Consider the following 8,482-nt stretch of genomic DNA (forward strand, 5'->3'; position numbering starts at 1 on the left):
CAAATTCAGCAAGAGCTAAACAACATACAATTTTGGACTGATAAATGAAAAATAGCATTCACATAACATGACTGCCAGTAAATAACTTCTTCAACAAGAGAAGATCTAACCATCACCCTATGACATTCAATGGCATTACCATCACTGAACCTCCTACTGTGAGCATCCTGGAGATTGCTATTGACCAGAAACTAAACTGAACCAGCCATATAAATACTGTGGTACAAAAGCAAGCCAGAGGCTGGAATTCTGTAGTAAGTCACTTCCTCACTCCCCACAACCTGTCCATCATCTATGAGGCATAAGTCAGGAGTGTGATAGAATACTCTCAATTTGTCTGGATGGATGCAGCTCCAACTTCACTCAAGAAACTCGACACCACCCTAGACAAAGCTTGATTGGTTACCCATCCAACACTTTAACCCCCTCCACCACCAGTGTACCATCCATAAGATGATCTGCAGTAACTCACCAAGGTTTCTTTGATAGCAATTTAAAAAATCCCTACCTCTGTCACCAGGAAGAATGAGGGCAACAAATCCATGGAAATTCCACAACCTGCAATTTCCCCTCTGAGACACTGACTATCCTGACTTGGAACTGTATTGCTGTTCCTTAACGGTTGCTGGATCAAAATACTAGAACTCTCTCCTTAACTGCACTATGGGTATAGCTATACCACATGGACTACATAAGAACTTAAGAAATAGGAGCCGGAATATGGCATTAATCCTTTCAAGTCTCCCCGACCATTCTATAACAGATGTCTGATCTGCCTCAGGCCTCAATTTCTCTGTTATGTCAGCTCCTCATAGCACTCAACTCCTTGAAAGTTCAAAAATCTATCTACCTGTGCTTTAGGTACTTTCAGTGATCTAGCCTCCACAATTTTCTGGGGTAGAGAATTCGATACATTCATTACCTTATAGGTGAAGAAATTCCTTTGCATCTCAGTCTTAAATGAGTGTCTTCCTATTCAGTAACAATAGCCCCTTGTTTGTAACTGCCCCACAAGTGAACTCATCTTCTCAGTGTCTATCCTATCAAGCTCTCTTCAGAATATTGTATGGTTTAATAAGATCACTCCTCGTTAGTCAAGAGAACTCAGGAAGTAGGCTCGCCACCAGCTTCTCTCAGGCAGTTAAAGATGGGCAACAAATTGTGGCTTTGGCAACTATACCCATATCCTATGAAATAATAATGAAAGTTGTTCCTCCACCCACCAGCTGCCCTTCGTTGACACCAGAAGTGGGTGGATTGGCTGGGTTAAGATTTGAAATTGTGTCACATTTCTACTTTCCATTTCATCCATTCAGTGTGGTTAACATTTCTCCCTAACTTCCTGGAAGACCAAAGAAAAGGAAGGCGCATTCTGTAGTGAATGTAACAAGGTCAGCCAGATGGATTTCATGGAGTATGAGCTCCCTGATTGGGACTGTTAACCTGGTCCAATCAGGGAGTCCTGGCTGGCAAACATCAACAGGAGTGCCAGGGGTTCATTTTAAGAGCTGACTCTGAGGAAGCTGGACCAGTGCCAAGTACAGAGGAACCTCAACTATCCAAATATCAATTATCCAAATTTCAGATTATCCGAAGAAGATCTAAGGTCCCGATAGAAACATTATATCAAAGAGGAATTAGCAACACCGATCACATCTTTTGTTTACAATGATTAAAAGTGAACTCAGCTTACTGAAATGCTGCTGAGAACAGTCCTGGACATCGATGGGACCCCAGGCACCGTCTCCAAATGTCTGACCTCTCTCTCTCTCCCTCTCCCTCTCTCTCCCCACACTTTCCCTGGCATCCTACACAGGGGTGTACCCTGAATCCTCCTTCCCCAGATAATTCCTCCAACATTGTCCTGTACAGGGCAAAATTGGAACTTATTAAGAAGTTGTGCATATGGCTGCATGTGTGTGCACGCAATATTTTGACCCTCCCGCCCCCCCAAAGAAGGCAGCAGCAGTCTTGCTGTTGGTGTCCAGTCCGGCTGCCGTCTCCATTGCGGGGGTGGAGGGTGTGTTGTGTGGAGTGGGGGCAGGGCTGGGGTGTTGCGAAGTGCGCTTCTGTCTAGTCTCCTGAACGAGGAGCGGACATAGCAAGTGTTCACTCTGTCAATCCCACTGAAGTGAAGCAGCGGTGGGGAGAGGCTTCAGCAATGCTGCAGGTCCCTTATACAAAAGTGTGTGTCTGCTCAGAAACAAACCCTGAGACAGAGCGAGGGAGTAAGGCAGGCTAAGCAGAGGAAAAGGAAACTCCAGAAAACTCCAAGCCCCAGAGGAGAGTCATTGAATCAATTAACTGGATAATCAATTATCCAAACGGAATACTGCCCACCCATCTCGTTCAGATAATCGAGGTTCCTCTGTACTATGCATTTTTAAATAAAGGGTGACTTCATGACAGGATATCAGGCTCTGTGGAGTTATTTCACATTCTATAGGAAATCTTTGCTACATGGTTTGGTACATCCAATGATCAGTAAGACTAACAGCAAAGGAACGCTGAAAAGCTGGAGACTAAAAAGACGTTCATTGATTCCAAATTAATTTGTGAAATGCAAGATAGTGTTGTGGACCCATTTCTGAAAGAAATGCAGCACTAATATTGGACTCTCCCAGATTGCTCTAGTAATCAGAAAGAAATTTATTTTAATCAGTGCACACCCTGAGAGGTCAAAGGTTTCCAATGATGTCATCAAAATTAAACAAAAACAAAGACAAGTAAGTATTTCCTTGGCCCAGATCCATTTGACAATGTATCAAACAATTTATGATGTGTATTAAATCTACACACCACTTATGAGCGATTTTGACTTTTCAGAACATTTTCATAAAAATGAGATTTGTTAGGAATGACACATCATTTCTTATGGCGTATAATCAACATTACATTTTTATAGTTCTTATCCAGCTAGTTTACCTCTCCTTTTTAATTTTATTTTTATCATAATGCACCATATAGTGCCATATCCTATGTATTAGATTAGGCTGGATAATGGAAGATTGGATATTTGCCCGCCACCATCTGGAAGTGAATGAACTTGAATATTTTTATAACTTTGCATTAATTTGAAAGTAATTGACCCAAGTTATAATTTCATTCAGCAAGACAGTGACAAAGCCAAGACTGTGGTGCTGGAAAAGGACAGCAGGTCAGGCAGCATCTGAGGAGCAGGAGAATCAACGTTTCAGCCATAAAACATTCATCAGGAATGAGGCTTGTGGGTAGGGGCTGAGAGATAAATGGGAGAGGGGTGGGGTGGGGGAAGGTAGCTGAGAAAGCGATAGGTGGATGAAGGTGATAGGTCAGAGCATAGAGCGATGGATAGGTCCGGAGGGCGGTGCCGAGTTGGAAGCTTGGGACTGGGATAATATGGGGGGAGGGGAAATGAGGAAGCTGTTGAAATCCACATTTATCGCTTGTGGTAGCAGGGTCCTAAGGGAGAATTTAAGGCGTTCATCCTCCAGGCATGGGTGGTAACTGTTTGGCAGTGGAGGAGGCCCAGGACCTGCATGTCCTTGACGGTGTAGGAGTGGGAGTTGAAGTGTTCAGCCATGGGGCAGTGTGGTTGGTGGGTGCGGGTGTCCCAGAGATGTTCTCAGAAATGATTCACAAGAAGGTGTCCTGTCTCCCCGATGTACAGGAGACCACACTGGCTGAAATGGATGCAGTATATTGGTAGAGGTATAGGTGAATTTCTGACGGATGTGGAAAGATTCGTTGGGGCCTTGGATGGAGATGAGGGGAGTGGTATGTGGGCACAGGTTCTGCATTTCCTGCAGTGGCAGGGAAAGGTGCCAGGAGTGGGGTGTGGACTGGTGGTGGGTGTGGACCTGACGAGGGAGTCGCGGAGGGAATGGTCATTTCAGAATGCTGATAGGGGTGGCGAGGGAAATATATCTCTGAATTAGTCATCCTGGGAATAGATGCGGCGGAGGCGGAGGAATTGGGAATAAGGGATAGCATTTTTACAACTCAGCATCGCCCTCTGGACCCATCCATCTGACCTATCACTTTCTCCCTCACCTTTAGCCACCTATCATTTTCCCAACTACTTCCCACCAACTCCACCCCACTCCCATTTATCTCTCAGTCCCAACCCACAAGCCTCATTCCTGATGAAGGGCTTTTGCTTAAAACGTCGATACTCCTGCTTCTCGGATGCTGCCTGACCTACTGTCCTTTTCCAGCACCACACTCACGACTCTGATCTCCTGCATCTGTAGTCACCATTTTCTCTAAGACAGCGATGAAGCTGCTTTGAGAAATGAGAAAGCTACCACATTGCTGCAAGAAGTACTAGAAGTCCTCTTCATACAATTGGACTGAAGCACAGTAACTAGGACCTGAGGTTATCTATTCTACTCCTCTCCTGAGTCAAGTGTAACACAATCAGATAGAGTGAAAAGTTCCCATATACTAAAGACAGTATCCTTTCTCTGTTTCTGTACTTTGATTGTGTTCTGAAATGGAAGAGGTCAGTTTTATATGCCAAGAATTGTTCAAGAATTGCTTTATTTTTGAAAAGTAAGTTACCTACACTCATTGTAAGTGCCCTTAACACTGCTCTTTGTTCAAGGAGTGGGGGGATGTCTAATACAGACAAGCTGGAGCCAAGGGATGTCAATGAATGGGGCTTCAGCCAGTAATAAGTAGCTGATTGGTTTGTTATATGGTGAGCAGTTATTGCTGATGAAAGTCTTCTTCTTGCTAACACCCCCAGACTGGCTCCCAGCTTGCAAGTGTGAAAGTTTGGGGAGAAGCCATTGGATTCCTGAAAGGACAGGAACTATCCATTTTTTCTGCAGTAAAAACCAACGTAAGGCTGAAGAAAGCCCATTTATTTCCTCCCAGCGCTTGCTGTAAGCTGTGTTTTGTTTTAAGCAGTATGTCAGAGATTTTATAAATGTAAACCAACCATTCTATAAATCCCGCAAACAATGAAAGTAAATGGAGAAGAAAGATCAAGCAGCAACATGTTCCGACTAGCCTAAAAGATCATCTCAGTGAACCTTATGGACAGACCATTGAATTGCTTTCCCAATCTCTCCCTCTGTCCATAACACCCATTTTCCTTTTCCTGTCTGTGTTTGTCTGTATGTGCATGTAGAGGGCAGTTTATAAGGAGATCAGTGTTAAACTGTTTACCCTGATTTGAGAGTCTCATAAGAAGGCATCAACACTTTTAGTCTGAAATGAGGAGATATTTAATCACTTAAATGGTTGTGAACCTTCACAATTCCCTACACCAGGGAACAATTGATTTTGAATTTTTGAGTATATTCAAAACTGCTACTATTGATAGATATTTATCTTGAAGGGTGTCAACGGATAAGGGAGTGGCCAGAAATGGGAGTTGAGTTTGAAGTATAAGCCATATTGTGTTGAATGAGGAGCAAGTTTGAGGAGTCTACTCCCACTTCGATCTTTGTATGTCACTATGTTCTTAACTCGAGTTTGGCATCGCAAATTGAGGTAGTTGTAAATCGAGAGAAGTGATAGTTACATAGTGTCAGCAGATGAAAGAAACTTGATGCTATGTTTCTGAATGATGAGTTCAACATCTGATCCCTGAACAATCTCACTTCCAATTCTCCCAGACCTTGTACTGCAAATACTACTCCTTAATCCTAAACCCTGAATAATACTGCTCAATTCAGATGCTATACCCACAACTGACAGACTCTAGGCTACTCTCCCAAAATTTCTGGGACCATCTGAAATGTTGAGAACTTAATGTTTCTTGGAACATAACTGGGCTAGCCACATGAATACTGTGGCCATAGGCGCAGGTCAGTGGCTAGGAACTTTATTGCAAATAACTTTACCTAAGCCTGTACATCATCTACAAAGCACAACTCAGGAGTAAGATGAGATATTCTGCACTTGTCCAGATGACTGCAGCATCAACATCAAGAAGTGCTGTACTGTCCAGGACAAAAACAACCTGCTTTATTGGCATCTCATCTGCCACTTTCAATATTCACTCTTTCACCACTGGTATGCCCAGGTGCAGTCCCAGATACATGGTAGCTAAATAGGCAAGAGCTCTTCAATACCACCTCCCAATCTCGCTAATTCTGACACCTAGAAGCACATCATAGACAAGCAGGAGGCTGGAAGAACACAGCAAGCCAGGTAGCATCAGGAGGTGGAGAAGTTAACATTTTGGGTGTAACCCTTCTTCAGAACTGGGGGTGGGTGTAAGGGGACCTGCAGAAAAAGTGGGGGATGGAGGAGGTTACAGGGTGGTGATGTGAGATAGGTAAACACAGATAGAGGGTACGACCTGGTTGGTCAATGGGAGGAATGAATCCGGTTAGTACCTGGAAGGAAGGGTTGATCAGAGGAATGGAAGGGATAGGGAGGGGCTGGAAAGGGCATAGTGGAGGATTGGATGGAAGGTTAATGGAAGTTGGAGAACTCAATGTTGAGTCCTCCAGACTGTATTCTGCCCAGGTGGAGGATGAGATGCTGTTGTTCCAATTTGCAGTCTGATTTGCTATGGCAATGGAGGAAACCAAGGATGGTCATGTCAGAAAGGGAGTGGGAAGGGGAATTAAAATGGGCGATGACTGGGATGTCAGGTTGGCCCCTGCGACCCAGCTGAGAAACTCGGTGAAACATATCCTGAGTTTACATTTGGTCTCCCCGATGTAGAGAAGACCACACCTGGAGCACCTGATACAGTAAATTAGGTAAGAAAAGAGGCAGGCGAACCACTGTTTCACCTGGAAGGACTGTTTGGGTCCTTGGGTGGAGGTGAGAGGGGTGGTGTGGCTGCAGGCTTTGCATTTTTCATGGTTGCAGGGGAAGGTACCTGTGTGTTTTTTTGGAGGGGGGGGAGGAGGTTCTTGGTGAGAGTGGCACAAACCCAGGATTGTCAAAGGGACTGATCCCTGTACAAGGCAGAGAGGGGTGGGGAGGGGAAGATGTTCTTGGTGTTGGCGTTTAGTTGGAGTTAGCAGAAGTATTGAAGGATGATGCTTTGAATGCAGAGACTGGTGGGATGGTAGGTGAGGATAAGGGGACTCTGTATTGCATTTAGAGGAGAGAGATTAGAGCAGTGGAGTGGGAAATGGAGGTGGTGGGGTAAAGGGCTGCCTGGATGACAGAGGGGGAAAAAGCACGTTGTTCAAAATAGTGGACATTTGGGATTCTTGAGAGTGGAATGTTGCCTTGTCCAAGCAGATGCAGCGGAGCTGGAGGAATTGGGAAAATGAGATGGAGTTCTTGCAGGATACTGGTTGGGAGGAAGTGTAGTTCAGGTAGTTATGGGAGTCTGTGGGTTTGTAGTAAACGTCAGTGTGGAGACTGTTGCCGAAGATCGAATTGGTGAGGTCAAGAAAGGGGAAGGAGGTGTCTGAGATGGACCAAATGAATTGGAGGGTGGGGTGGAAGTTGTGGGTGGAGTTGATAAATTGTTCCAGTTCAGCCTGAGTACATATCACATGCTCTGATGCGGTTATGATGTAACGGTGGAAGAGTTTGGGGACAGTGCCTGTGTAGGTACTGAAGAGGGACTGTTTGACATAGCCGACAAAGAGGCAGGTGTAGCTGAGACCTATCCAGGTGCCCATGGCCACCCCTGCATTTGGATGAAATGGGAGGAGTTAAAGAAAAAGGTATTAAGGATGAGGACCAGTTCAGTCAGGTGGAGGAGGGTATTGTTGGAGGGAGACTGGATGAGTCTGTTGGAAAGGAAGAAGCTGAGGGCCTGAATTCTCCCACTTCCTCCGCCTTCACTGCTCGGACAAGGAGACATTCCACCCTCAAGCATCACAGATGTCCACCACTGATTTCAAAAGGGCTTTCAATAGCATCCATCGGTAATCTCACTGGTACATCACAATGGCATCCCCTATTAATATCTACAGTCTTATACTGCCACTCCAGTTGCTATGAACTGACCAGCATGGGCATCATGCACTCTGTCAACATCATCACAGGAGTACACAAAGGTGCATATTTTTCCTCATGGTTTTTGATTTCATTATGAGGGAGGCCAGCGTGCGTTCAGACTTTGACATCCCATGGCAACGCCACCAGTTGTCTGCAAAATCTAGGTCTGTCATCTCCTTGATGGCTAAGGAGGGCATTTAAGGTGACCTTGCCTGTGATACCCACATCCTGTTAATGAATTTAGAAAAAGACCTGCCATGTTACCCCCCCCCACCTTATTCTTATTAAATTTCCAAGATAAATGTGTGCAATGCCACAGGAGATTTGTACCGCAGAGTATATTTTCAAATTGCTGAGGAAGCATAATGTCTCATCAAAAAGTTCAAATGCAGCCTGGCCTTTCACTTGTAGACTTATAATGAGAGATAAAGCATTATCTATAAGTAACTGGCTTCTGTTTCTAGCTGAATAAATCTTCATTCGGAATGAGATCTGACTTGGGCAAAGTGTACTCTGTTTTATTGTTTCAGCTAATAATTGTCTTGAGAAAGTGGGATGCGAGGAATGAATTCAG

This window comes from Hemiscyllium ocellatum, chromosome 6 (assembly GCF_020745735.1).
Source record: "Hemiscyllium ocellatum isolate sHemOce1 chromosome 6, sHemOce1.pat.X.cur, whole genome shotgun sequence".
NCBI classification, from domain to species: Eukaryota; Metazoa; Chordata; class Chondrichthyes; order Orectolobiformes; family Hemiscylliidae; genus Hemiscyllium; species Hemiscyllium ocellatum.